This window comes from Lactuca sativa, chromosome 2 (assembly GCF_002870075.4).
Source record: "Lactuca sativa cultivar Salinas chromosome 2, Lsat_Salinas_v11, whole genome shotgun sequence".
NCBI classification, from domain to species: domain Eukaryota; kingdom Viridiplantae; phylum Streptophyta; class Magnoliopsida; order Asterales; family Asteraceae; genus Lactuca; species Lactuca sativa.
This window is the reverse complement of record NC_056624.2, coordinates 174,658,276-174,682,034: the sequence shown is the minus strand read 5'-3', so window position 1 is coordinate 174,682,034 and position 23,759 is coordinate 174,658,276. Positions and strand designations below refer to the sequence as shown.

The 23,759-nt window shown below is 35.1% G+C and overlaps 1 long non-coding RNA gene across 1 annotated transcript; it reads right to left on the bottom strand.

Annotated features, from left to right (window-relative positions):
- Positions 1-21,232: 21,232 nt before the first annotated feature.
- LOC111900302 (uncharacterized) lies at positions 21,233-22,364 on the bottom strand. Its single transcript, XR_002853171.3, has 3 exons — positions 21,908-22,364; positions 21,662-21,783; positions 21,233-21,531 (listed from the first exon to the last, which is right to left on the bottom strand). It is a non-coding gene; the product is annotated as an uncharacterized LOC111900302 (long non-coding RNA).
- Positions 22,365-23,759: the final 1,395 nt, after the last annotated feature.

The window sequence follows — 23,759 nt, the reverse complement described above, 5'->3', positions numbered from 1 at the left end:
CTAGGGTCGAGTCTGCGGGACTTCAGCAAGTGTGGGATTGTGTTTTCAGGACTTCAGCAGTGTGAGGTGAGTTACCTTCCAGTAGCGGTGGGTCTACGCCCACAATGCCAGCCCACCAGTAGGAGTTGTATGTTAGATGATTGTCTTTGTGATATCATCTAGGTTTGCCACTACCTGATATGTTATATGCTGGCATGATATGTTATATGTGATAGTAGTAGAGTTCGGTTGTTAGGACCGAAGGGTAGGTCAGACACCCCAGATATGTCTGACAGTATGTGATGATATGTTTATATGCTGACATGATATGTTATATGTGATAGTGGTAGTAGGAGGGGAATAGTCCCCAAGTTCGGTTGTTAGGACTGAAGGTTAGTTCGGACACCCCAGATATGTCTGATAGTATGTTTGTGTTATGATATATGTGATAGTAGCTGAGTGTGGGCGAGGCCCGTATCTCAGAGATAGTGGAGTGTGGGCGAGGCCCGTATCTCCCAGCTAGCGAAGTGTGGGAGAGGCCCGTATCTCCTAGTTGTTCAGTATATGATTGTATATACTTGTATGTTATGGTTTAGTAGCTGAGTGTGGGCGAGGCCCGTATCTCAGAGATAGTGGAGTGTGGGCGAGGCCCGTAACTCCCAGTTAGCGGAGTGTGGGCGAGGCCCGTATCTCCTAGTTGTTCATTATATGATTGTATGGTATGTGGTATGATGGGGGAACTCACTAAGCTTTGTGCTTACGGTTTACAGTTTTGGTTTCAGGTACTCGTTTTCAAAGGAAGGAGCCGGCTTGATCGCAGCGCATCACACTATGTTTTCCGCACAAGAGATCTTTGGGATTACACTTTGATATGGTTTTACGATAAAATGCTTTGATTATTGACACTTTGGTTTTGACATGAGATATGAATATGAATGTTTTATTACTGATGGTTTTATATAATAATGTATTTAAAAATGAAATTTTTGGCCTTGAATTTTGGGATGTTACAGGATATTATTAACATGTTCACAATTCGGGATAAACACTCTTTTAACCAGTTTTACTTAAACAAAAGACTCACATGGAGTATTAAAAATATATTTGATATAGATAAACTATTTTACTGTTTGGCGAGTTTCCACGTCGTGAATATCCTTGTGCAAAAGGATACATTTTTAGTTATTATATTATTTTCCTTCCTTTACATTGCGACTCATACACATAAACGACGAGGTAGACTATAACTTTTATAATAATAGTTAAACAAGGGAAAAACCATCACATCTACAGTGATGTTTACTTACAAAACAGTCGGGTCTTGGTAGAGACTACTTTTATACTAGTAGGAAATATAGGATTTCCTAGGGTTTTCAAACGTTTACAATTACTTACAAATATTTTCCAACTTTTTCCAAAAGTTTACAAGTCCTTACTTTACAGCTTTTATGAATCAAAGACACACTAATACTTATGAATTCACCAGCTTTATTGTTGATACTCGCTTTCAAAATAACTTGTATTCTCAGGTCACAAATAGACAGGTACGACGACCAGGTTTTGTGAAGACGGAGAAATCAAGACTCCTCTTTTATTTTGATTAGTTATCATGTTGTCTTATACTATGAAATAACACACTTGTAATCAAAATTATACTATTAATGCAATGGATGATGTTGTTGCTTGTTTACTAGTTTACATTTGTTGTGATACATTACATGACGTCCTCCGCCCCAGAACGTTTCCGCCGTTCTCGGTTTTGGGGTGTGACAAATTAAAACAATAGTTATCCCATGCTCTAAGAATGCACACTATGTTTACCTATGGTCCTTACTTTGTGAAATAGATCAGCTGAAACATTTCAATGATGCTCATTTCTCAATTCCAAATCCTTAGTGTAAGAACACCTAATTCTTGCCACTATAAGAATATGTTAGATTCTAAACTATCATGCATTGATCCTTTTGTAATGTCATGGTACAAAAGTCACAGAGACTTTGCCAAGGATATTACAAAACTTTCCACTAGAGATTGATAACAAAACAATTCCATGGAAGCAAAGTCTCAAATTCATAGTACATTCCTTTGAACATCCTTCTTGCACAAAAGTTTCTAACCTACACATGGATTCTTAATATCCAACTCCCATTATGGAAACATTTCCATATTTTCCACATGACAACTCATTATTAATAGAATCATGTCTATTCATAATAATGGTAATATGGTCCATCCATTAGTATACTTCCAACTACAAGCGATCAATCCTTAGCGAATCTTAGATCGTCCTTGACAGTTGTTTAATAACTTTAGTCATATCCAGTTCTAATCTTTTTTTCCCTCCTAATGCCCTAGGCATTTGGAAAATTAGAACACGTGAATATTATAGCATATGCAATTGATCCTATACCCAAAGCATTGGAATACGATTCATAATGTCTTACATAAAGACATGATACTTGACCAACCTTTTGCTATAATATTTCCATATATAGAACTTTCAATGTTGAACATTTCAACCTGATATTCATATATGCGCATGATTAAGTTTGATTAAAACTTCAATCTAAACTTTTATATTTGAAATGAAGTATAAGTATCATTTCCCTTACTATAGCAGAACAACTTTTCAAACTTTGCAACTTTGCAAATTAGAACTTTGTTTCCTATAAATAGCATTGCTAACTCGCAACAGTTACCATATTAATTATGCTCCCACTAGCATAACAATTATTTTGTTACTAGCATAACATTTATGCTCCCACTAGCTTTTACATGTATCCAGAAATCAACTGGACTTCTAGAAATCAATACTTATTGACTTTCTTACCAAAGTTCAGATTTCTTATACGAGATGTTTCGATAAGCCTTTATCTAAGCTCATACACCTTTTATAAGAAAGCTCATATGTGTGTCTAAACTATTTCAAAACTTACAACAATAAGTCCCGAATGTTCAAACTATTTGCCATTTCTCACAATTTGAACTATGAAAAGGGATGTCATAATCATAATTGAATTTCAGAACGCAATTAACACAAGTGCTATTTCCGCAAAATCTACTTAGTGAAAGTGTTTCCTCACAATCATTTTCTTGAATTGGAGAGAAACCTTTATCACTTAGATTTTATGGTGTATGTGTTCCTATCTATGTGAATCTATCATAAGACAAGGTTTATGACAAATTCAAACTCATATGGACTGAACTTACTCAATCTTAATTTCTTGCCACTTAGCAGCACAATGACCTACCATGTCATCCATGTTGTTGAGCAGATCACCCTTAATAATCAATGAACTTTCATTGATCAAGGTGCTTTGCCTTATGCAAGCAATTGAGAACTCATAGAACTCACATGCATGGTCAAATTTAATTGGAATGGGCACAGAAACAAGAATATTTCAACACGATAGGTTACAAACCTCAAGTCGTGTGCTAGTGATAAACAATAGGTTTATTCTTGATTAGTTCTTGAAGCTTTTCAAGGCCTTTAAGACTCCCACTGACCTCTTGATATATAAGATTCTCTTTTCAAGAAACATTCCTTGACAAACAAATATTCAAGAGTTAGTGCGTTTTCTTATAAAGATTAACACTTCACTTAATTGGTCTTAGTTGGTCTTTGTCTTATCCAAGACATCACAACTTCACAATGTATAATGTACAAGAGTAAGAAACATTTTTAACTCTACATTTCATGATGTGTTATAAACCTACTTAAGACATGTCAATCAAGGCACAATCTCGGAGTATGACTCTAAGACTTGTTTTTGGAACGAAGTATGATTTATCTTCTTGATTTAACCATTTCAATAATTTACGATTCCTCTTCTTGGTCACACAAATGCACCAAGGTGTCCTTAGAGGATCAATTGTGATATGGTCCCATAATCACTAAGATGATCATAAAACACGATATATAAGTACTCTCCTTTCCATTCAGATTGGAGAAACTCATATCTTTCTGCCTAATTGATTCTTCTTATTCGTTCTGCTATACGTTGAAACTTTTCAATAATTCAAAATTATACTTAATCTTGTAAGTATAACCATATTTACTAAACTTTTAGTAAATCATGACGAATAGTGTTAACGTTCTTTGTGGTGGACCTGACCAGTGCACAACAATGTGTACTTGATCCCTTAGACCTTCACTTGACTCACATCTTTATGTGAACAAGGAATTAGTCTTAATTTCCCAAAGATAAAGGTTCTCATTCATCATACAATACAAGTTGCATGATTCCAATTTTCTATCCAATTGAAACTTGGTGATGAGATGTGACAACCCGAAATTTCTATCTTGTACAAGAGACCAATTGAATCAAATTTAGACTTGTTGTACTAGCTTTTAGCACTGTTTGGGGTCTATTTAAGTGTTCTAAACCTAGTACAATTAAGGTAGGAACCTAGAAATGGGATAACATGAGGCACATCAAGCAAAATCGGGCCAAACACTCCAAAACATGGAGTGTGCGGCCACACACTTGAGTGTACGGCCACACACACGTGTGTGTGGCCGCACCCATCCTAGCTACACACTCTTGCCTATATATGCCATCCTTAGTCATTTTTGAACACTTTTTCTTACTCCTTCAAAGCTGGAACACGTTTTCTCTCAAGTATCATCCAAATCTTCATTTTGATCTTCATAAAAGTAAGTAATCCCTCCTATGACTTGTTGATTCTTGAAATTAACTAGCCTTCTTCACCACTTAGATCCATGAAAACACGTTTTTGGTGTAGATCTTCAAAAACACCAAGAACACACACACTAAGTTTTGGACCCTAATCACCTGTTTCAAGCCTCTATAACGTGTATATACTTGTTATACCTGGTTATATGTTAAGAACACTTGATGGTATGCTTGAAAAACTCGAGTTTATCATCTTCATGAAGGGTGTGTGGCCACACACCTTCATAGTTGCTGCACACACACTTTTTTGGTCCTAAAATGGCAATGAACTCCATATAAAGCAAGAACATGAAGTGAGGAACCTTCCTAGATGGGTCCTAAGGCCTTAGAATACGTTTTGGAATACTTCATGGGGAGTGTGTGGTCGCACACACATCCTGTCCGCATACACACCAATATGGTGTATTTTAACCATACACTCCCTTATACCGTCGATCGTACCGTCGCATCACTCACTAACAGGTGAGTTCATACCCCCTTAAATAACCTTTTATATGTTTTAAATACTTTTATGGGGGGAGAATACAAGTTGAATCATACTAGATATTATATCAATCACATGTGATAAATGACTAGTACGCCAATGGATTTACTATGCTTTAAACTGTCTTGTCAACAAAACAGCTTCAAAACAATTTCCAAACACTTTTACATGTTAAAATATTTATAAAACTTAGTTTCAGTTTCCAATTCATTACTTTCAAAACTCTTTAAACTTATATACTGTAAAATGATGTCCAATACATATATGGTTATATAAGTAAGGTTTGAAGGACTTAGGACAGATAATACGCTCTATTTCCTGTTCCTTTTTTGGTTGTGGACTTAGAGTCCCCTATTATTTGTTCGAGTGTCATTTGATCCTTAGTTATATATCATGTGTATATGTATAGACCAAGGTTGTAAAAATCGTTCGACGGTAGCTCGGCGGTCGATTGGGGTCAAGCGATTAATCGGTTTGGCAGGGATTAATCGGGGACCATAAATTACTAATAAAAGTATTTTAAAACTTAATATATCCATTGAAAAAATAGTATTTGAAAATTTAAAATTTTTAAATTTTGAATTTTTGAAATATTTGGTATAATATTTGAAAATTTGAATATTTAAAAATTTAAAATTTTGAAGTTTTGAAAATTTTGGTATAATAATTGAAAATTTGAAAATTTGAATTTTTTAAAATCTTCCCGCCAAGGACCGCCGAGGACTGCCTAGCCCGAGTTTGACCGATATTGACCAATTTCCGCCAAGCACCCCTAATCGTAATCAGTTGCAGACCGCCTAGACCGATTTTTACAACATTGGTATAGACGTAAAAGCTTCCTGTCTTATTTCAATACACTTAGCTATACAAATGATCTTACTAGTAAACTATAATAGGTATAGTTTGGTGATATACTACTTACTACTTCTAGTACAATGTAACATATAATGAGTTAGTACATACATGAGTCAATACATACTGTAAACAATACACTACACTATACAACTGAACACACTATAATGAGAGTCAGAGAGAACATACACTAATACATACTATTCATACATACTATATACTACACTAGAGAACTCACTATGACAGGGATCAGGAAAGACATATACTACACTATTACATACACTATTTACACACTATGCAATAAATGTGAGGCACTACTTCAGGGCACGACGTCTCTATCATGACTCGATATGTATCCAGAATCTCCTGGAGGGAGAACGTGAATTTGTGTATAGATCTATACTGGATTGACAATCCTACACCTTACTGCTAGCTACAGTGGGATATGTAGATATTTGGGTGACAAATGTCATTACTGTTCGACGTATTACAGCGTCGTGATTTCCTCTAGTCAATTAGTACGGTTACAACTATATCACATTATACCTTAATTAACAATTGGATTAAGGTAGTTAGTACAATAATAATTAGAATATTATTACACTACAGTACTTCATTATTTTCCCTTTACATCTACTTCATGATCTCCTCACATAAAGAGTAATGTAAAAACTATATTTTCTAATAATAGTCACATTTGGGAAAAGTACGCACTCCTACAATGAACAAACATACATTACACTTGATGCCTTGGTATAAGGCTGCTTTTAATGGAAAACATAGGGTTTTCTAGGAAATAAAAACAAACACTACAAACATTTTACGCACTATTACACTCGAATACTTACAAACATTTTTCATACAAGACATGACACTAAATACTTATGGACTCACCAGCTTTAATGTTGATAAACTCTTTCAAAATAACTTGTTTTCTCAGGTCATCAGTAGAAAGGTACCGATGCCAGCTTTTGAGAAGATGGAGCATTTACAAGACTCATATTTTATTTTGATTCATATTTTTGGTGTCTATAACTGTACAAAACATACTTGTATTAAAATAAATTATTAATGAAATGGATGATGTTGTTTGCTTGTTTACTATATTTCTGTGTTGTGATACTGTACATGACGTCCTCCGCCCCAGAACGTTTCTGCCGTTCTTGGTTTTGGGGTGTGACATGAGAATCTTTCCTTATTTGGTAAATTTAGACACTACCACAAATGAAAGAATCAAATCCATATTGCTAAAAATAGAAACATACAAACATCAATTTTCACAAATGCCATTGCAAGGAAATATAAAATAAGATAAATCAAAATTTTCTTTATTTATAAAATGTAGAAAACTTGTCCTTACAATGCAAGTACATATGAAAACTATGTTTCTAAATATTCCTATTCAATCTATCTGTAACACCCGGATTCCCAGGTATGATATTTTGTTCCTTTATTTTTGAGTTTTGTGGGGGAACTCGGCGAGTTGGCGTCTAGACTCGCCGAGTATGGTCGCGGATTGGTACGCGAGTTCACAGCTGGACTCGGCGAGTTCATGAGTGGACTCGGCGAGTCCACGCTGTTTGATGAAACCCTAATTTCCAGGGTTTGAGACCTATTTAAAGGGCCTTATGGCCGTCATTTGCGGCCACCAACCCCAGAGAGAAACCCTAAAGAGACCTAGAGCGTTTGTGAGGAAGGAGAGGCTAATCTTGAGCTTTGGTGGGTGTTTTTGCAAGAAGGAAGTGTTTAAGGCAAGAGGAAGCTGAAGGAGGTGCGGTTTCTGGTGGTTTTGAGCTCATAGAGACTGCATTGAGGTATTATTCTTGGACCTTCTTCAGTTTTGGTGTTGATTCTTTGTGTTAGGGTTTTCCTAACCCTTTTGGAGATTGATTAAGTGGTATTTTGGTCCCTCCTCGAGTTTGTGTTCTGGATCCAGACCCAAAGAGGTCCAGAGACGTTAACCTTTGGAGCTTTTTGAGTCATTTTGGAAGTCATGAGCTTGGAATGTCATTTTTGGGGCAAAATCACCATTATGGACCATTTCTATGTTATATGTGTGTCAAGGTCTGAACTTTACGTGATTATCAAGCTTGGGGAGGCCAAATCTATGATTATATGGATCAGATCTGACCTCAGAAGTTGTTTTGAGTTGGTGCATGGCATGAACTCGCCGAGTCCCACGAACAGACTCGGCGAGTAGTATGAAGGTTGTCCGTTAATCACTCAGTGAGTGGACTTGCCGAGTTGGGGGAATGACTCGGTGAGTCAGGGAGAGTCAGGGGTCTGAGTTCAAGTTGGAACTTGCCGAGTTGTTCTTGAGACTCGGTGAGTTGAGTCGAGGTGGCCCCGCGATTCATGCCAGGTGGAACTCGTCGAGTTAAGGGAAATACTCGACGTGCCAAGAGAGAATCTAAGAAAGTCAGTGGACACATGTAGACTCACCGAGTCGCCCTTGTGCACTCGCCGAGTCGGGTCAAGTTTGACCATTGACCTTGTTGACTTTTAGGGTTGAGTACTGTTGTATTTATGAGAGTATTACTTTGTGTGATTAGGCGGAGGCTAGATCACATTTCTTCCGAGACAAATACTTATCAAGACCGAGGTGCGTCTTCTCACTATACGTTACCTAGTGTGGTATATTTGTGTGGACCAGAGGGTCTTTTGTGTTATGTATGAGACTATGTGCTATGTCATATTTGTATGTTGTATGATGATATAGACCGGACCGGAGGGTCCAACGAGCTATGACCGGACCAGAGGGTCCAACGAGCTACGGGACTGGAGGGTCCCGCTGAGACACATCGACCGGAGGGTCGTATTATAGCCTCGAGTGGCGTATGTGCTGTATGTAGTATTTTGGGGAACTCACTAAGCATTTATGCTTACAGTTGTTGTGTTATGTGTTTCAGGTACTAGTGATGAGCGCGGGAAGGCGCCGGCATGATTTGTACACACTTGAGGGGTTTATGTTTTGGATTATGGGGAGATGTTTTTGTGATAAGTACATTTGATACAATATGTTTGATTTTATTTTGTGAGTAAGTGAATGTTTTGAAAATGAAAAATTGTTTCGAAAATGTACGTTGTTACACTATCATTACTCCCAAGTAGCAGCTCAAAAATCCGATCATCGAACCATGTGATCGAAATCCATATCTTCGCGATTAGACTTAGCATGCTTTTCCTTTAAGCTTCCTTTCATCGATCCTACAAAACATCAAAATGTGATCTTATCACATCATGTATTAAGAATCTAGAAATAGGAACTTAATAGAGTTAGATAGTGGATTTACCTGAAGCAGAGTGAAACACTTTGACTTTACCATCCTTGTGATCCATCAGGTAGATACGGCAGCTTCGCATCCAATGCCCCTTCTCTTGGCAATAGAAATAAACAGATTCTTTTGGAATGGTACACGGGACAATCTCAGACTTAGCCTTTCTCTTTACCAGTTGGTCAAACGGTTTGACCATGGCCTGATCCCTTTCCATTGGGAAGAGAAAACTTTTATGGACTTCCAAAGTTTCCATTGTAAATATCCATGGAAGTTTAGGAATTGGATCTTCCAATCAAATTTGCATTACCAGTGTGCTAAATCATTTTTGTTTCAATAGCAATCACAAATATGCAAGATCGACAAGGGTCATGTCACGGTTTGTCATATAATAATCTTTAATGAACTCACTATATGACTTAGGAAGTGATTGAAGAACCAAGTCAACAACCAACTTCCTCGAGACAACGACTCCTAACATTCCCAGCCTGTTAATGTGTGACTTCATCTCCAAGACATGTGCACACACAGACCTTCCATCTTGGTGTTTGCTTGCCAATAGAGTTTGAGTGACCTTGAACTTTTCAAGTCTTCGAACATGTGGGTCAGGGAGAACTACTGGAGGAGGTGGAGGAAGTGAAGTATGATTTCCATTTCCACGATCCAATCATGGGACATCATCTTCATGAGGAAAGCTTTTTCCAAAAGATTCGGAAATACCATAGTTGTCAGAACTAGACATCTACCAGGGAGAAATTCAAGTTTTGTTGATTGAAGTCCTTAATATAACACCCAAATGAAATATTAAGGCTAGGACCCAAACCAATAATTCACAATTCGGAAGAGGGATGTCGTAATCCAATTGCAAACTATTTGTGGGTAGGTAAATGAAGATTTACCAATTCCACCATGAAAATGAAATTTAAAACGAATTAAGTTTTAAATGAAACTCCTATATCTTTTGAGATTCATTGAAATTTTCAATTGCATGTTTAATCTCGATTATGCCCTTCAAGTTTGTGACTAGGATACCGAGGATCACAAACCAGGTGTGAATAACCATGCAAATTAGCTTGGTACTCTCGAAGTAATTTATCACGTAATCAATGTGCCGGTTAACCACACACGCTCCACTAACTGACCAATAAGGTGCAATGTGCAATTTCATGGATTAGCATCAAATTCACATTTTTCCTAAGTAACTAAGATTGTGAATTTATAAGGGTTTAGTTACTTTATAATTCATTATACTTTAAATGGGGGTTTAGTGTCCTATCCTACTAGTTTGACTAATGACCCTCCACTAGTCAAGACTGCGGTGGGTAAGAGTGGATACCCATTTAATTGCCATTTTATAGGCAATTTCCTTAAACACCCCTTATAGACTAGCTTCGTGAATGAGGCCTACTAATGGTAAGAACCTTTTTACTTATACATATATAATATATTAAACTTTTAATTTTATATAGTATAAGGGTGTATTTTACACATTTAAAATAGTTGGTGGTTTAATCTATTAATAAACTATACTCTTAATTTAATTAAACTTAAACCATATCATTATGGAATTATTAATTCTGTTTTAATTAAACACTTTAATCAATTTAATAAAGTCCATAAGGTGTAATTTGAACTATTCAAAAACTTCAAGGTTCTAAATATAAAAAAATTCAAAATTAAAACTATTTAATTAACTTTTTTAAGTTATGAAACCAAGAGTTGCACCTTTTGAAATATTTTTAAATTACTAGATGTTTTAGAATTCAATGTTTCATAAAAGAGACTTTTCAAATTCCAAAACTTGAGGGCAAGTATCGTAACTCTTCAAACCTTTTGACTCTAAAACTTGATGACAAGTTTTGTAACTCCTTTTAAAAAAAAACTTTTGAATTCAAAAACTTGAAGACAAGTTTTGTAACTCTTCAAAACATTTTGATCAAAATTTTAAACTAATAAAATAATCATATTTTTTTTTTATCTTTTACCAATTTGACCTAATGCAACTCTTGTAGCAAGATAATTTCAAATCAAAAAATTTACAAATAATTAGCTTTATCATATAAACTAATAATCATCTTAAAATTTTGACAATTATCTTTTAATTTGATGAGGATGATCACTACCATATAAAAAAACAGAGTTTATGATACAAAATAGTTTGTGGTAATGAACCTAATCCAATTCTGGCCAAAAAACCTGAAAACTGCTAACTGATGATCCAACTCGTCGAGTTGGATACTGGACTCGTCGAGTTCATCACCAAATGATCCAACTCGTCGAGTTCACTAATGGGACTCATCGAGTCCACTGTCCACACATCAATTTTTTAGCCTTTTCAATTTTGAACAATTAACCAATGCATCAATATAACAGAAACCGCCCATGGCTCTGGCACCACTATTGAGTTTTATGTACTATAACACTCCTATGGTGCACATACAACCCTAATGCTTTGGATCTAGGTATTCTCTAGTTATACATGCAACAAAAATTATCCAAATCATGAAACCTATAACTAACATACAACTTGGACACTTAAAACATAAAAAACTAGTTAGAAGAATACCTCTTAGTTGTAGCATGTAGAATTTGGCCTTTCAAGAGCTTAACACCTCAAGTGTGATGCCTCAAATGGTTCACAAAACATCATTAGAAAATGGAGGACTTTGAGAGGGAGGCTAGGAACACACAAAATCGTCTAGGGTTTTCCTATGGAATCATTAGCCATTTTGGTGGTGCTAGGGGTTACTTTTATAGTGTGGAATTCCTAGAGTTTCAACTTGTAAACCCTAATCCACTTCCTTGGGACTTTAATCCAATAATCAATATGATAAGCCCTTTGGCCTAAATCCTCATGGACCCCATAAATATTTAGTCCACATAAGCAACTTGGATCATTAGCCCAAACTATAAGTATCAGTGATTTACTTAATCAGTCCCTGTTAATTTAATTAGTCTCTTTTGATCACTAAATTAATTCCAAATTAATTCTTGATCAATACTAATTAAATAATAAGATTACTCAATTAATATATTATACTTATAATACATTAATAAATCACAAATATCCGCTTTCTAAAATATCCGTCCTATCAAATTGTTCTAGTGAATGCAACCCAAAACGGACCATGCTACTATCGGGTCAACTACATACCAATTATAGTTATGGACTTAGACACCTAGTCCAACAAAAACTACCACCTTGATCATTGTTTGGTTAGATCTCTTCACTAGGGAGTTTGAGGCCATTTCCATCTTCTCTTTGAGTCTTTAAGTTGTTTGACCATGACATGAAGTTGAGATTTTAGATCTGGACAATATGAGGTCCCTTGGGCCTAAAGATTCAATCTTTATCAAGCTTTTTGCCAACTTTCATACATTAAACCCTCTATAGAGCTTCTTTTTGGCATTTTGAGCCCTAGGTGCCATGCATGGACGTAAAGCTTGCAGCTTTACATGATACTTCATCCTTAGAAGGCTAGATCTAGAGTATGGGGCCTTAGTTATGCTTAAAATCATTTGAATGAGAAAATAGACTGAAGGGACTCAACGAGTTGATGAGCCAACTCAACAAGTCAGTTAGGGTTTTCCCAAATAGTCTGGACACATGCAAACTCAACGAGTTGATGAGACAACTCAGTGAATTGAGTTGGAGTTTTCCCGATTTAGTGAAAACAAGAGGAACTCGACAAGTCGCATAGATGCACTCGACGAGCTGGGTCAACATAGACTGTTGAATCGAGTGTTGACTTCTGTTGACTTTTTGGGGTTTGGTCAAGTTATGGATTATGGAGACCATGGAGGGGTAAAATGGTCTTTTACCCTTTTTGAGAGTTAGAAAAGGGATTAGCTTAACATCTTTTGTGTGGTTGTTATAAAGTGTTAATTAGAGGTGATTATGATATGTAGGCGGAGTCTAGACCGATTGTTGAGTACGAGACCTACTTGCTTACTTATGATGTGAGTCTTCTCACTATACTTACCTGAGTGGTAATACTGTGTGATCATAGGGTCTTATTTGAGTTATAGACCGGAGAGTCTTATCTGAGTTACTGACCAGAGTGTCTTATGTGCTTATTCTGCGTTATTTGATATCATGTATTTTGACTTTGTGATTTATGTTGTATATTATTATGTGTTTTATTGAGTTAGGCCAGAGGGTCCAAACCGAGTTGTGAGACCGGAGGGTCTTCATTGAGATACCGGACTAGAGGTCCGACCCGAGCTGTGATACCGGAGGGTCTTCACTGAGACACATGACCGGAGGGTCCTTATTGAGATATAGACATGAGAGGCTAATTATTTGTGTGTGGTATTTTGGGGAACTCACTAAGCTTCGTGCTTACAGTGTTGTGTGAAATGTGTTTCTGGTACCTTTCAGGATCGCGGAAAGGCCCCGACTTGATTGTACACACCAGCTTGAGATTATATTGTTTTGAGGATTCTGTCACAACCCCGAAACCAGACGGCAGAAACGTCCGGAGGCTCGGGTGACTTAAATTGAATACCATCACAATGAATATACATTAATCATAACATAAACATCACCATGCATCAATACATTACAACTGCTATCGTTTACATCCAGTACAATGTTTTCAAATATTACACATTCATAACACAAATTGTTTCAGAGTTTTCAAAACAAAACATTCTAGCGTACTTGGTATTACCCTTCCGCTTATCTGTTACCTGAGAATAAAAGTTATTTTGGAAAAACATCAACATATGAAATGTTGGTGAGTTCATAAGCAAGGTTGTGAATAAAATGATTTGTATAGTTTGTAAAACCCAGTAAATTCGATATTTTCTGAAAAGACATTAGTTTATCAAAGTGTGAAGATCCATAAGTTGATGCATGAATGATTTCAAACCATATATATGAAGGGTGTTTTGTATTATAGTTATGGAATTTCCTAACGAATAGTATTGATTTCCCCGGAAAACCCGATGTTTTTCGATGTCGAAAGATATACGTGATTACTAACTTTCGTATCGTCATATCGAATGACTATTGATTACTCCACCTTGATTACTGTTGAATAACGTCCTAATTCCGTCTACTTTGATTACTCGTAAGCCTTAGCGAACGAAGAGAAGAGGAGCACTATGTCCTGCTACTATCGTAAGTACCTTAGGCTGTCGGAGATACGAAAGACATGATGGTCCAACTTGCATTTTATTACTTTGACCTTACTAGCAATACTAATGGGCCACTAGGGCCCAAAAGCACATAAAGCTATTGAAAGTCCTTTTATATGGAATTGGGTCATAGGAGGCCCAATAACATATAAGTGTTATCCCTTTGGGCCCAAAGATCATGTTAATGGACTTGCAAGGTCCAACAAGCATGATTTGAAACTTCTAAGCTCAAATTTTTAATATCTACTCATCTTAGGTTTCACATATCTATTGTTCGATTTTACGGTTGTTGTAATAGTATCGATTCGAGACCGATCGATTCGTTTGTAACGATATTTGGGGTTATACGTGTATTCGTCTTTTGATTTTTCGGCAGTCGTGTTTTTTTTGTATTTTGACTCAATGAAATAATTTTTTTAAAAGTAGAAGTTTGACCATTTTCACACTTTTCTTTTTATAAAAGTACAAGTTTAGTCCTTTATATAAAAGAAAAGACATTTTTAGCCCTTTAAACATTTTTTTGACACTTTTGTATCATAAATTTGTTGAAATGATGGTTTTAACTCAACTTTATTTTGTTATCTGTTTTAGACCTTTTAGAATAGTAATTTTTGGTTAAAACCCAACTTTTCACAATTTTTAGAGTTTTGGCCCAAAATCCAAAAACTTTACATTTTTGATCCTTTTTGGAAATAAAAAGAATTTTTAACCCTTGAAATATTTTTGTTACACTTTTTGTCCCCTGTTTTGAAGAAAGTTTCATTTGAACCCCTTTAATTGTCATTTTTCGTAATTTTGGGCTTATTGGGCCGAAAAGCCCAAAATTAGCTAATTAAGCTAAAAATTTACATTTTTAGTCCTTTGAAAATTTTAATATTCAGAAAAACAATTATTGAAACTGTTTTGACTCTTTTGACCCTTAAGAAACCGTGACATGGCAAGTTTTAACCCAAGTTTAGTATATTTGACATTTTAAGCCCAAAAAATGGGTTTTATGTTGAAGTATGTTTAACACAACCTTATAAGTTATTATTCTTGACTTGTTTGGTGTGCAATAACTTAGATCATGTTTGTTTACTTTCTCATGTCATAGATCTCGAAATATCACTCCTTTTTGGTTACATGTTCATCATAAATACACATAAAATCATACATGCATGCATAAAATCACACATAGCATACACATACACATAGATCTACACATTTTCTTGTATTCTCCCCCATAAAATAATTAAAAACCGAAAAGAGAGGGGTATGAAGCTCACCTTGAGTTGTGGGTTCGGTTTTTGAAGAGAGAAATGAAGAAGATTCGATCCTAGGAAGTCTTTCTTGAAAGATTTTGACTTAGATGTGTTGTAAGATGCAAGATCACGAGTTTGATTAGATTTAGAAGAGATTTTTGATGAAATGAAGTAGTTAGATCATGGATTAAACATCAACTTACCTTAGATGATGAGTTTTGTGGTTTGATTTCCTTGAAAAGCCTCCTAAATTTCGAGAATTTGATGAAGGATGAAGGGAGTTTCTTTGAGAGAGTTTGAGTGAAATGTGTATGTGTGTGTTTGTGTTGTTTAGGCCGAGAAAAAAAAAGAGAGGAAGAGAGAGATCTTGATGGGATGTTTGCATGGAGATATGAGATGAATGCATGGAGATCCAAGGGGTAAATGTGAGGTGACAATGCTAAAGTCAACCCTTTCTCTCTCTGGTTGTTGGGCCGAGAAAGGAGAGGGGAAAAGGAAGAAAATTAGGCTTTTTGCCCTTAGGCCCATCTTGTGCTTTACTTAGATGATTTTTGGCCCAATTAAATCAAAGCATGATTTTTATGACCCATTAGGACTAATTTAAATTGGTTGTGACCCAATGAGGTCCATTAAAATTATCCTAGTTTATTTTAGGCTTATAAAGCCCAAAATATTTAGTTTCAAGCATATGGGTCCAAATTAGGGCCCATTTGAGAGTTCTATGTTCAGGATAGTCGAATTGGAAGCTTATGGGTCCATTTGGCCCAATAAGGGAATCCTAGTCCAAAATGGACTTAAACTGGGATTTCAAGGGTTTCCAATTCTTTATTTACTATTTGTAGTGCTTGAATGAAGTGTTTGATGAAGTTTTGTTGTTATTGAATAAGCATCATACATGCTTTCACATTGTTGGTTCATAATTGATATAATTATTGTAGTTACAAAGCATCAAAATTTCTAGTTGTGACATCATCCCCCCGTTAGAGGGAATTTCGTCCCTAAATTCTTTTGAAAGCTAGATTTAAGAATGCGAGAATAGGTGAGGGTACTTCTGCTTCATCTGGTCTTCGCATTCCCATGTGAATTCTGGCCCACGCTTCGCGTTCCACCATACCATCACAATCGGAATGCGACTTTGCTTAGTACGCTTCACCTCCCTGTCCATGATTTCGACTGGTTCTTCGACGAACAGGAGATTCTCGTTGATTTCTATTTCATCTAGGGGAATGACGAGGGTTTCATCGGATAAGCACTTCTTTAGATTGGAAACATGGAACACGGGGTGTACACTGCTACGCTCAGCGGGTAGCTGCAGTCTATACGACATTGGACCGATTCAGGCAAGAATCTCAAAGGGTCGAATGTATCGAGGGTTCAGTTTGCCCCGCTTTCCAAAACGAATCACTCCTTTCCAAGGAGAGACTTTTAGTAACACTCTATCTCCGACTCTGTATTCCAAGGGCTTTTGCCGTTTATCTGCGTAGCTCTTTTGCCTGTCTCATGATGATTGCAGTCGGGCCCTGATCTGAATTATCTTCTCGGTCGTCTCGCATATGATTTCCGGTCCTGTTAAGGCATTGTTTGGCGTTTTCCCTCTTGCTAGCTGGGTGTCTCCTGCCTCAGCCCAACACAGCGGTGATCTACATCTACACCTGTATAATGCTTCGAAAGGAGCGACTTTGATACTCGAGTGATAACTGTTGTTATATGAGAACTCGATCAGAGGCAAGTGGGTATCCCACGATTTTCCAAAGTCTATCACACACGCATGGAGCATATCTTCTAGCGTTTGAATGGTTCGCTCGCTTTGACCATCTGTTTGTGGGTGGTAGGCAGTGCTCATCTCAAGTTGTGTTCCCATAGCTTTGAATGATTAAATAATAGATTTAATCCTAATTCAAATCATGTCCTTATTTACCACTAGGAGGCTTCTGGAAACCCTAGAATCCCTCCAAATTTCATTCACCATCTACGTGGGTTCTAGAATCTTCATTCCTTGCTTAATTATGAACAATTACAATTCAACCCTTGGACATTTAATTAATTCCATTTAATCCCGAATTAATTCCAGATTAATTATGATTAATAATTAATTAATTCTAATTGTTTTCTTATTAACTTATTATTCATATAAATTAACAAATCAATTATTTAACAATTGATTTCATATTAATTTATTCATCACATAATAAATTAACAAACCAATTATGTACTTCTAATTATTATATTAATCATAACATATTAACAAATTATTTACTCATAATTTCTAATTAGTCTATTAATCATATAATAATCTAATAAATTATCCTCTCTTTACAATGTCATTTTAACCATGTTCTAGTTATGAGGGCAACCTAAAAAGGACTTTGCTTCTAATTATAAAAATATACCAATTTAGTTACTTGCTTAGATACCTTAATCCAACAGTCTACCACTTGGATAAGTCTGTAACTACAATTTCAAGTATAGACCTTGAATTAAACAACAAAGAGTGTTTTCCAAAGCCACTGTCGAACTTTGATTCAAATGAAATGTTGGCCCTAAGATAAATGATCAGCTATTCCTTCATTCTACAAGATATCGTATGGACATGAGACATGAATTAGAATCAGTTTCATAATCAAAGATTCTATTTCTTGATTTCCTGATTCATGACGACTGAATTCAGACTACTAATTGAACACATCAATTTAGTCTGGGCTCTGCCGAGCACTTCAGATGTCGGAAACAACTCATCGAGGGGACCAAAGATATCGCTTTTCCTATTAAGGTAAAAGGAACGTATTACTTTGACTATATAGTCATACATTTTACTAACCAAATCATGCATTGAATTACTCTTTATAACACCCAATTACGAGATGTGTTTTGGGTAAACTAATTGTGATACAATTCCATAACTGCACTAAGATGTTCTTAGAGGATTAATTGTGATACAATTCCACAATTACTAAGATGATCATAAAACATGATACTAAATTACTCTCGTTTCTTTTTAGATTGGAGAACATTTTATCTTTCTACCTAATAGATTCTTTTATACGTTATGTTACTCTTTGAATCTTTTTCAAAAGTATCAGAATTATACTTAATCTTATAAACATAATCATATTTACTGAAACATCAATAAATCATGACAAGTATTGTTATCGTCCCTTGTGGTGGATCTGAATAGTCCATATTACATGTACTAGATCCATTATGTGTCATCTCTGATTTTTCAGAACCAATTAAAACTTTTTATTTACGCTTTATATGGTGGAGATGTGGAAATTCTTAGTTAACTAAAATATATTGAGATAACAAAATTTATTTTGTTATATTAATTTTTGAGGATGTCATTGTTCATATCAAAACATACATTACAACGTAAATAAAAGGTCCTGAAATACTTATTTCACTCGTTTTCCTAACTAAGCTTCAACAACCCTACATCCACTATTTGTGATGCACATACAATGAGTGAGTCAAGTTTGAGAAACCTGGTGAGATGCATAAGGTTTTCAAGACTATAATAATATAATGATAATAAATCATAATATCGTTCCTGCAAAATAATCATTGACAAAAAATATAGGTATATAAAATCTGACATAAATATCCTTAAATACATTTTACCTAGCCCAACTGATTCTCACGAGTCCTAAGTCAACGACTATCTTGAGGAATCACCCTACCTGATAAACCGCTTGAGTATATAGCTATGGGAGTCCATGGCCAGGGAAATTCATATAAAGGCAAACAATGTTCAGATTTATTGATAAATATTTTATCTACGTTTGTAGGTTATAAGTCCACACTAGCAACATAATTCATTAGACCACCTAGAAAAGTCAAGTGTTGTCATCTACTCTGGTCGATGACCCATGCATACTTACCAATTGTCTGATCTGGACCCACCATTTCTAGTCATCCAAGAAAGAGGAGGACTATTACACTCCACTTTGATCTTACACTCTACCCCAAAATGAGACCTAAATAATGTCCAAGTAGGAACTAAACACCTTATACAAGTCTTGTTATAACTAATCCAAACTTATACTAAAGGCGAACTATGTCTAGTATAGTTCCTAGTACGCATCACTATTATAGGTATAAAAGTAGCATATAGTATAAATAAAACAAATAACATTTAATAGATATTTTTACTAAAGCATGTTCTTGAAAGTAACTACGCACTCACCTGACAAACGTAGGTGACTCGGGGTTAGGGCAACGCTTCACCTTAACACTTCTCAAAGACCTAAATGTATAGGGTATTAAGTCATAGTTTAGTTTCATAATCTTGGCGACTATTTAATGATAGTCTAGATTCCTCAATAATCTCAATGTCTACATCAAGTGTGACATCTCAGAATTTAGGTCTAAGACTTTGAACAGTCAAGTTCTTAGTAAATCTCTTGGTAATTGACTTATTGAGTTTTAGTGCATCTTCTATAAAATAAATGGGTTTATTTCAACTAATATAAGATACCATATGGTATCTTACTTCCAAATGTGTAAAATGACAAACAAATCAAATAGCTCAAACTGCAATCATAGTTAATACGTTTGAAAACTGAAATTTCGTATTAAGTAGTTAGGAACAAAGCAAACATTCTAGTCTCGTAGTACATGTTTTCATATTTTCTAAAATATAAAGAACATCCAAAACGAAGTTCGTGTGTAAAAGATACGACCGTTTTAATAATCCAAACCGGTATAATATTGAATTTCTTAAAACAGCTAAAACTATTTATATCCGTTGAGGGACTTGGACAACTTAGATGGAAATTTCAAAAGCATTTTTGGACTCAGGTCATAGTTTATTATTTAAATTCATATTAGAATATTTTTGGTAAAAATATTTATAAAAGTTGAAAAAATCAAACGTTTTGAAAACAGTTAATCGCAAAACCTTGAACTATTGATTTCGACATTATTTCTATTACTGATAATGTATTCCGAAAATGATGTAAAGATCCAATACGATTATATGTATATTAATAATAAGTTTCATGTAACATTAGTAATGTATGTTTGAACATAATGTATATATGATAAATAATCGTTACATTTCTATAACCATATATATATATATATATATATATATATATATATATATATATATATATATATATATATATATATATATAATTTATTATAAATAAACCAATTACGATTGCTAAAATTTAAATAAAACAAATATGATAAAAAAAATTGGATTATTATTTATATAAAGCCCAAATCCCACTCATGGTTCATTTAACCCATAAAATGATACACATATATTATATTTGTCAAATGGACATCAAGTAACAACTATGCATATACAATATGTATTAACAACACTAGTATAAACATGGTTATATATAAGTAATATATGATTTTCAAGATCCAATATTAAACGTATATGATGAATTTAGCACCCAAATACTTGTAATACTTGATTTCCATACCTATATATATATATATATATATATATATATATATATATATATATATATATATATATATATATATATATATATATATATATATATATATATATATATATATATATATATATATATATATATATATATATGAAATTGTTACCAAAATACCTAAAAACATACATACACATGTGTAAGTACATTCACATAGGACCAACAATGTATGGAAATATGCACACATCAAGCTATAGAGTTTGTACTCTCCAAGATCCTTCAAAGATTCATAAGTACACAATACTAAAGTCTAAAGTCAAAAGGTTCCTTCCACTCTTCACCTTGCACATAACCACATGTAAAAGAGAAATCACATGCCTTCTTCTTTTCTCCTTCTCCTACTGATGAAGACTCAATACAAGATATGAACCCATCCCTCCTCTTCCTTGTTCCCTGTCAATAAAACTCCAACCATACACATCCATAAATACCACATATACAAGATGTCTATAATAGTATTAATATGTACTCTTGTAACCTTCCATTCAATCTCTTTTGTACAAAGAAATCACAGAAAAATTACCTTGGAGTTATGCCATTGAGTTCAATCAGCATCCCGATTTTCACTTTGGTTCTTCCTTCTGCCATCGAGAAACACCACCCACAAACACCTCTTTTCCTTACCCGTTTGTCTCCTTCGATTAACTGCCAAGAACAACCAAGAGGGCAACAGCCCGCTTTCAATCCCTTCCTTCCCAATCGATTTTACAACAAAAGCCATCAATTTCTGTGGAAAAAATAAAAATAAAAAATAAAGCAAGGAGGTTACCGGAGACCCTTTCCATTTTCTTTCCCGTCGGCCCTCGCTGCTGCCTACCTCCTCCCGAAACCTTCTTCTGACCTCCTCCCCTCGTATTCTCTCTTTAGTTCCTAGCGAACAACGACCTCCGAAGGTCTCGTCTTCGTTGCTGCTGCTGCTTGCGACGCGTCACCGGACTCCCTTTCCTTCGCACCTTGCAGCCGGACGAGAAGAGCGCAGCCTCGCTGCTTCTCTTTTCATTCTCCGGCCTCGTAGACCCCGGAGACGCCTCCCTCTTCGTGATTAATCGACCAAGACATCCGGATTAGCCTCCTGTGAGCTTCTTCTTCCTTCGGTCCTCTTCGAGACCTGCGACGAGCAAGGAACCGGAAGCAGCGCCGCCACCTTCGTGCTTCCTTGTTGCCCGTCGTTGTTCGTCCGCATCTGCCTTTCATTCGTTCGTGTTCTATCTGCTGCGATCGTTCCTTCTTTGCCCAATTAGTCAACTGACGAAGCAAATAAAAAGCCCTAATTTCTCTTAAGTCTGATAAAGAGAACAAAATAAACCCTCACTTGACAAAACAATACGAAATCAGTCCCAAACCCCGAAACATTGAATACGTTTATTCAAAACAGCCCCTCCTTTGGTTATTTTTAACAAAATAAATCCCAGTCTTCAAACTTTTATTTAAATAAAGCATTTCAGCCCCTCCCATGGAGATTTCTTATCAAAATCAGTCCAAGATTCAAACATTAATCCCATTTAAACCATTTCAGTCCCTCCCTAGATTTATTTCAACCAAATTAGTCCTATTTTGGTTAATTAAATTACCAAACAGCCCCCAATAGTTTAAAGTCGTTACGAAACGGTCCTGAAAGTATTTCAAAGTTCGGGAATTATGGTTTTGCGGTTTCTCACGACAAGCAGCTCAAATAAACTGATTTCGTACAAATCGAATCACACTTCAAGGATGAATGCTTAGAGCCGTTTTTTAATAATTTTAATTATCTCGGGAGGGGGGGATACATGTGCCAATATACTTCTTTTATACAAACAAATTATCCTTTTATGCGAAAATGCAATAATTCTAATTTATAAAAATGTTATTTAATGAAGTAACATGTTGTTACAAATAAACTAGTATAAACTTTTCATATACATATAATAGTTATTTTATCGTGAAATAACTAGTCTACACAACAAATGCTACATGATAAAAAGAATATATGATTTATGTGACATTATATGTCATAAAATGCCTATCATAAAACCGGTAGTATATATCAAGGATTCAAGTTATTACTATGCATATATATATATATATATATATATATATATATATATATATATATATATATATATATATATATGTATGTATGTATGTTTAAATACATCAAGTTTACACATATGTTCATTACTTTGGAACGTACATCTTTATAAAACCGAGTATATTACACTTTTACATACATACCAAGAATACTCGTCTTTTATAAACTTTATATAATGAAATTCATTATGTCTAGTGACTTAACCACAATTAAGTTACGCCTGAGAGATAATCAGATACTTTAGTTAAGGGCATTTTAGTGAGACTATATTCATTAGTTGAGTCTAAACATTTAGCATCTCACACTACTATAACCGTTAATCTTCTAAGCAAGATACATATGTATAGATCTATACTGTGTTGACATCCCCACATGCGGTTGCTAGCTACAACCTCGATCAATCAATCGAAGTGGGTGATAAGTGTCTATAGTTGTTACTACAACATTCAAATGAAGCGTTGTATGAGGTACATTCAGTCACATAGCTCGGTTATAGGACACACTATAAACATTAACTGAAATCTCACTCACTCTCTCTCTCTCACACACACAC